We start from the raw sequence: 8,306 nt of genomic DNA on the forward strand, positions 1-8,306 counted from the left end.
ATAAAGTGCCTTTAAATAAAGGAGATGTCATGCAGTGCCGTATGACCTGCTGCTGTAATTAAGGTGAGCTATGAAGAAGAAGTGGAAAAGGTGTGATTTAATGTGCCTAACATGCCCAAGCGCAGAACTGGGTGCCATTTCAAGTAAGAAAAAAGCACAATTAATGTGCTGTCACGTGTGAGAGAACATGCTGCCACGATGAGTGCTCTTGAACAAACACAAGGTGAAGTGCTCTTCTGATGAATGCTCTTTACGATGTCCTCATGTTGGACTGATCTGGCCATTATGGTAGAAATTAATGTTGGCTGCTATTTTATTGTTGTAGCTGACATTTATTAATTTAGATGATTTTGAAAACTGTACTACTTACAGCTAGCAGTGATTTGCCTTTAGACTGTTCTCCTCTCTTTGGGTCCATGCAGCTGTATGTGTGATGGTTTTTTTAAGACTCTGCATTTTATAAACCTCAAAGTCTCAAGTTGGCTGCCATGTAGTTTTTGCTGGAGCCAGAAGTTATAGTAAGAGAAGGGGAGTGCTAAGTTATTAAGCATAGCATGCTTGTTAGCCACCTGCACCCTCAACAGGTGCAATAGAGAGCATACATATAAAGTAATTAGTGCCCACAGACTACAAATACTAGAATTTTGCTAATCAAAATTGGAGAACAGACCAGCCAAACTCTTAATTTTAATTCATCTCAAATCCAAATGAAAGATTAAAAAAAAAAAAAAAAATCACCCATGACACAGTTGTTATGTAAAAGGAAAATGTCCACTGTTTTTTGGCTGTAAAAATGCTTGTAATGCTGTGCAGTCTGTGAGAACTGACTTGGGGTTTTGGGGGGGTTTTGTGCCAGCCTTACGTGGCTGCTAGAGGATCTCCAGCTTTTGGACTTAAGTGTTCGATTCATTTTCAGCTCTAGAAGTTTGCTGCTTGGGTACAAACCAGTTGTAAAATTGTAAAATCTTTACATAATCTTTGCAGTTGCAGATTCTTCTCTCAAGACGCTGTTACAACCTTTCGACTTCAATTAACCTGCACTTGTAAAGAGGGAGATTAGCCGTGGGTTAGCCGAGGAAGAGACAGAAAGCTGATAACAATAGAAACAAATTTGCAGAATTAGTTTAATTTAATTTAGTCTAACTTTATTATATACAGGTACAATGGCACAGCATCACTACCGGCAATAAAATTCTTCGGCCCAGGGGAATGTTACAAGAGACAAATCTTCATCCAAAGGTTGAATCAAAAGCTGCCAAACAAGAGACTCAATGAGCGAGCTAAAGGTCAAGCTCAGGCCTTTATAACCTTCATCCCTGCATTTTCCTTAATCACTAATCCAGCTTAGGGTGAAGTGGGGGTCCTGGAGCCTCTCCCAGCACTCACAGGGCAAGAGGCAGGAACACCCTGGATAGCTTGCCAGTCCACCAAAAGGCAAATACAAAGAGACAGACTTCATTCATAATCACAATCGAGTCCTCCGAACCCCAGTCATTAACCTAACAAGCGTGTCTTTGGTCTGTGGCACAGGGAAAGCACACAGGAAGGCCCCAGCCAAGAGGCAGGTTCAAACTAAGAACCTTCTTGCTCTAAGATGACAGTACTAACTGTTGTTCACCATGCCACCTGCTTTGGTGGTCCCTTGTCATAGTTATAAGATACTGACTCATGATTACAAGATAAGGAATTCCATTTTATTTCATTTTTTAGTGCAATCCATCGCATCAAAACAATTGACAAAGCACAGAGCCAAATAAAATAGAAACATCAAATGCCCAGGTTCTTTTACATAAACAAGAAACCCTCATTCACATTAGTTTATGAGTAAAAATCAAACTTTAAAGCACACTTTTCTCTCCATGAATCAGACGCCCTGCTGATGTCATCCCTGGTGTTCCTCTAGCTTATCTGCTGGTGCTGACCACTTGCTAACAACCTAACCTAGCAGCTAGCTGACTAACCTTTGCTTGCTTTGCACCTAATATCAATTTTAAATTCCAATCATGGAAAATGGTAACATCTGAAATGACTGGGGCACACAGAATTGGGTTTTTGCAAACTAAGCAACAAATGAAAAAAATAAGCAGCCGTCCAAAACAGCTAAACTATGTTTTGAAATCTGAATCTCAGTAGTGATTCGGATGCCTTTAAGCACATTTTAAAGTGATATACATTTATTAGGACAACCTTTTTATATCACATGCATCTGTTTTTGTGCCTATAAATCAATATGTTTCTAAAACTTTAACAACCAAACAATGGACGTCCACATAAATTGTCACTTTTTTCCCTGGTTTTATAGGTGGAGTCTTCATTAGACAGCAACATGCAACAGCTCCCTCTTCTGGGCAAATGTAAAAATGAAAGTAAGTGAGTGAGAATGATTTTCATTTTGTTGCCTTTTTGAAACCAGGACTAACTCGTGAAAAATGGAAATTAACTATTTTTTCTTTAAATTTTCTTTTGTATTTAATATTGGATATTGTTTTATACAAAAATTGAACTTAATAATCAAAACTGACCTAATGTTAGGCTGCCATATATTTTACTTCTTTGCCTAATAAAGTATATATTTATTTATTATTTGCACAGACACAGGCCACAGACTACACATCTTTATAGCTACAATCAAAGCTGGCCTATACATCCTAGTAGATATTTTCAATCAGATTGTTTAGTTATAAAAAGAAAAAAAGTAAAGACATTTTAATTAAAATGCAAAATAATCCAACACCAAATCCAAAAGTAACCCCACTAATCATAATTAGCCCCTGTAGAGCAGTGACAATGTTGGTAAAAGTTTTAATTATTTAAGCCTTAAACTAATGCCCACATATATTGAACAGGCTGTGCCAGCTTCTCAAATCTATGGAAGTTTGTTTGTTGCCACTGAAAGAAAAAAAAATCCATCCATAAGACTCAAAATTTCAAGTTAGGCATTTCACACTTTAGAGTTAATAAGTTGAAATTTTTGAGAAAATGACTTGCCGTTTCGATTAATACGTCAACATTTCGAGTTAGCTCAGCCAATCAGGAAGCTCTGTGAAGGTGCGTCATTTCCTTGTTGCTCAGAAGCACCTTTTATGTGGTGATCGTTCGCTAGACGGCATTCAAAAGCTGAGCAACCTGGCGCCAATTCATTCACGTGTGCTGTACATTTATAGATCACTGATTCTGTCACTACCTGATTTTGAGTGCTCAAAATTTTGAATTATAACTTGAAATTTTGAGTTAAAGATGGAACTTTGTTTTTTCAGTGGCAGAAACATGCGTCCATACAAACCTGTTTGCAGCTTTGTGCAGATTTCTCAGATCAAAAATTGATCTGAAATGCTTCTTTTGTTAGTAAAGGTTGCTGACTCCTGATTCCTGTTTACTTTCTATGGTGTCCTGGCAATAAAGGCTAAAAAATATTTCACAAAGTGCACAACACACACACACACACACACACACACACACACACAAAAAAAAGCAAAATTAACAAACTGAATAGATCAACAACACCTGAAGCTGCTCAACCTCAACTTCCTCAAATACAGACTTCAGTTATTCAAAAATGAATGCAGCAGTTAAAGATTGGAAGAATAAACAATAATAATAGCTCAGATGTGCCCTCAGTTTCCTCCTTACTATTTTGCAACTAAGACACAGATGATTGTTAAACCTTTCCTCTGCAGGAGGAGATTATCACCTGCAGACTTGGCCACAGGTGAGGACAGGAAGTGTCGACTTTCAGCAGTGATGTAAAACTGGGTCATGTAGGAGGAGGAGGGGCAATAAGAAGGAAAAAGAAAACAAGTCTACTTCCTTAACTGAGCAAGGCGCAATACTTTAAGGAGGCAGAGCCATATATACGAAGCAGACCATATATACACTATACACTACCAGCAACAGTTACATGTTCACACTCACACAGGAAAAAAAACCAGAGAAAATCCACCTGCACCACTGTGCCCACTGACAGAGTGAGGCCTATGAGAGCAGAACCAATGCAAAATGTGCATAAAATAAATATTATGAACTCAGCCACACTTCAAGTTATCTGTCCATCTTTTCTCATTTGTGTGGCTTTTTTTAGATTATTGCATTAAAACTAAAATCATTACATCTTTTAATCATTGCTCCCATTACTTTGCATACAGTGCAGTTTGGCAGTGCTGAACTAATGAATCTATCTACTTGCTTCAAAGAGGATTACTTTTCCTCCTGCTTAGCTTAGTTGCCTCACATTAGGTTGAGGGTAAGGAGAGGGACTGCTGTCCACAGTGCCATCTGTCTGCCAGGTGGACAGTTCCAGCCCTCACTCTGCTGTAAATGGAGACGATGCTCGAGTTGGATGTTTTGATATACCCAGATGAAATAAGGATTGCTACTCCAGAAGATCTCAGGGACTGGGAGCTGGAAACTGCAAGCCAAGTGTCCATACCCACCGTCCGGCTCTTTGTCGCACTTACCCGTACAACCCTGCTGCAATGTCTCCAACCATGAGACAGCTGCAGAGGAGCTGCCCTTTGTGCCAGCCAGATCATCAGGTAAAATCTATTGGGATTGCACGCTCTGTGTGTTACACTCAAGTGCTTCTCTGGTTTGAGTTTGTGTTCTTCTCTTCATTGGTGTTCAAAATGTTCTTTGAAAGAACCTACAGTGTTTCCTGTTTGTGTGGGAGTCAGGCCAGATAAATGTGTTCAAAGAGAGGAGCTTTTTTCTTTATTTCCTGTCTTCATTTTCACTTGATTGATGTGATTTACCTTAACCGCCATTTTTTCTCTGAATCTGTTTGCTGCTGCATCATGTACAATACAGACAAAGACACACATATAAATACAGGTTTTATAAAGTGATAAAACTAACTGTTGGTGCATTTATTTGATTTATTTTTTTTTTTTTTAGGTGACTGGAGACAAAGATCTGATGGATTCTATCATGGTGAGTCTGGCGGGCTTTCCGGTTATGTGGCCAAGTAATATGGTGGCTGAGATCCCAGTGGATGATGAGTATCTAAAACATCTACTCATGCAGCAGGGATTCCTCCCCGTGGACTACACAGGTATCAGCCTGTTTACACACTAGCAGAACATTAATGGTGGGGTAATTATACACAGTTAACACCAAAAAAACCCCCAATTATTCTGGAATGATTTTGAATGAGGCAGAACAAAGAAGTTTCCAGGTTCTCAGAAGTTAAGAGAGGATCCCTGCAACAAGCCTGTATAAGCTATAACAACAACGCTGATTCTCTACTTTAGCGTGGAAAGCTTCAGTGGGGTGTTTGCTTCTTTGTGCTGCAGGCATGTCTTTAACACCAGACCTGAGCGAAGGCCACCAGTATCTCTGACAACATGGTTGTTCGACGGATGGTGGCCTTATTTGACTACGATCCATGGGAAAACTCACCCAACATGGACAGTGAAGTAAGCACTGTGAAGTTAGAATAAATTAAATTGTAACATGAGGACTAATGTGGTGTTTTACACACACTGGTTTTGACTTTCTTTGTCTCACAGGCAGAACTCGGCTTTCATTCAGGAGACATCATCTACGTTTTAGGTGACATGGATCAAGATGGATTTTAACTATGTGAGCATCATCCCTGCACTTACGACACAATGACTGATCTTTAGTTCTGCAGCAGAAGCTAAACTTTCATTCCAACTTTAGGGAGATCCTTCACGGACGACGAGGTTTGGTTCCATCAAACTTCCTGCAGGCCGTTACCGTGGCACTAGAAGAAAACGCAAAGCCATTTGCTGCAAATGCCAAGTCCCAGACGCAGTGAGAAACCAGCAGTTTTTGTGTAAAATATGACTAAAAGGATATTCTATATGTCAAAAACCATATATAAGTTTTTTTTTATTTTTATATGCTACTGTCTGCATCTGTCTTAGACTGAAAGTAAAAGTCTAAAGAACCCAGCATTACTGTCAATAAGGATGCTCCAAATTGAAAAGATCTCAAGCATTTGTTAAAAATGTTCCTTTATTGAAAAAAAAAAAATCAATGATAATTACAAACACTTTCATTGCAAAAAAAAATACAGAATTTTACAATAATGCATATTTTAAAAATCAAAAAAATTGTTACAAAAAATGCATTTGTCCAGGTATTTCACTTTAACTAACAACCCGTAAGGCCGAGTATATGTCCTCCAGTTTAAAAAAAATAAATAAATTTCTGGAAATTATTTCATGGTTTGGGGCTTTACAGGGTTAAGCACTAGAACTAAGCTTGCTAATAGATTACCTGATGGGACTGGATCAATTATTTTAGCCTTAATAACAAACAGTTCTCAGGGTTTTGGCTACTCAGTGTTTTGATATAGTATTTCCATTTTGCCTTATGCCCTGTGTATATAATTTCTATAACTGGCTCATTTCATATAAGTTATTAGAAGAAAAAAATTTTTTGAGTTTGCAGCAAAAAAAGAAAAACTGACTCTTAGTAAAAAACAAAAAGTTGTAATTATGTTACCTGTGAAAGAGCTGTGAAGCAAAACTGAAAATAAACCATCCTAATTCTTACTTTGTTTGCCTGATTCTGTTTAACTTTTAATCATATTTTTTAGCTGTGATTATAAAATTTTACAATAAATTATTTTCTACTGTGGCCAATAAATTTCCAATAATGAAAGAAACAGAAATGAATCGGTTAAAACAACAGAGAAGTTCAGCAGGTTTTCAAACTTTCACACAGTGCGCCTGGTTTCTTCTTTTACGTTCCTCTGCAGCAAACAGTATACTCATCCATAAAGTAGGAAACACTACACTGTGTAGTAAAGGTTTAGTAGTGCTTTCTACTTTATGGGTGACAACACTGTACATCAAGTAGCTTCTGGTCGCTCCACTGCAAACACTGAAAAGTGACGGGTTAGGTAAAGGCAGGTTCAAGTATATTCCAATATATAAGTCTAAATCAACAGAAATAAAAACAAACAAAATATTTGACATTTAACTTAAAAGTATGCTGACATGAAGTAGCAACTCTTGTGTTTTAAAACTGTGTGTTTAAAAAGCTCCGATCATCAGATTTTTAAGTTGTCGTCGGGGTCTTACCAGCATTTGGACTCCAAAGAAGAAAGAAAACCCAGAAGTGAGCGTGATCTTTTTATTAACCCTCCCTGAGCCACGTGGTTTACACAGGAAAAGCCCCCAACAGTCACACACACACACACACACACACACACACACACACACACACACACACACACACACACACACACACACACACACACACAGTGGTTGAAATAGTATGTGAACATTTCCGTTAGCTTAACTAGGCATTATTTGTTATTTCTATCAACAGGTTTTAAGAGAGATTTTAATCATATCCTTCACATGTAATCATAATAACCTGTAGCTGCTGTTAGTCTAACTACCTCATACACTTCAACACATTATATATGATTATATTATACTTCATTTTTTTGTGTGTGTGATTGTACTCCAAAAATATCAGATGAATGTAGTTTCACAATCTAAAACTACCTCTGAATTTAACTATCTTAGAAAGTATAATTTAAGCACTTTACTTTGCACATTTGCAGATACAGACATAAGTGTGCGTACACACACACACACACACACACACACACAACACACACACACACACACACACACACACACACACACACACACACACACACACACACACGCACATGCAAATTCAGAATCTACACCCAAGTCCTGGCCGACTGCACCTCTGCCAAGTGTGATCTCATCCCTTTTAAGGACATACTTTTATGAGGTGGCACCTGCTTTCAGTCTCTGAAGCAGATAGTTATTGATCTCAATCATAATTTATGTGGATGTGCACCAATTATCTCGCAGCTCTTTGCCGATGCAGCTATGAGGATTGACTGAAATAGCAACGTAATGATAAAGATCAAAGTGAGTCAAAGCAGACTTATTGATTGAGTGAGCTCACTGTAGTGATGCTGAAGCTCTTAAAGGTTTATGTTAGCAAAGGGCGCGTGGTGCTCCTCAGTATAGTCCTCAAAAATCAGACATTACATCCTTGCAAATCTAAAACTTTGCCTATAAATTTCCGGAAGCGCTTCGTATCTCATTTATATTTCTGAGAACTCATTCACGCCTGCATGTTGTGTCAAGGTGTGGGTGGGGGATGGTGGTGCAAGGCTCTTCCCCTATCCCAGCAGCAAATGTGCAATATGCTTGCAACAACAGAAACTTTGCAAACAGAATAGAGATGGGCCTGTGTCCTCTGTTGTCACGACAACCCAAACCTCAGAGTCACACCAAGTCAAATAAGAGGAAGTGGGGGATGGGTGGCGTACACAAACCGAGAAAAGA

The 8,306-nt window shown here is 38.5% G+C and overlaps 1 long non-coding RNA gene across 1 annotated transcript; it reads left to right on the forward strand.

The window, feature by feature from the left end:
* Positions 1 to 4,894: 4,894 nt before the first annotated feature.
* Positions 4,895 to 6,019, forward strand: LOC115790804 (uncharacterized). Its single transcript, XR_004020815.1, has 4 exons — positions 4,895 to 5,047; positions 5,289 to 5,411; positions 5,505 to 5,577; positions 5,659 to 6,019. It is a non-coding gene; the product is annotated as an uncharacterized LOC115790804 (long non-coding RNA).
* The last annotated feature ends 2,287 nt before the right edge of the window (positions 6,020 to 8,306 follow it).

The sequence above is a fragment of the Archocentrus centrarchus genome, chromosome 13 (assembly GCF_007364275.1).
Source record: "Archocentrus centrarchus isolate MPI-CPG fArcCen1 chromosome 13, fArcCen1, whole genome shotgun sequence".
In the NCBI taxonomy this organism is placed as follows: domain Eukaryota; kingdom Metazoa; phylum Chordata; class Actinopteri; order Cichliformes; family Cichlidae; genus Archocentrus; species Archocentrus centrarchus.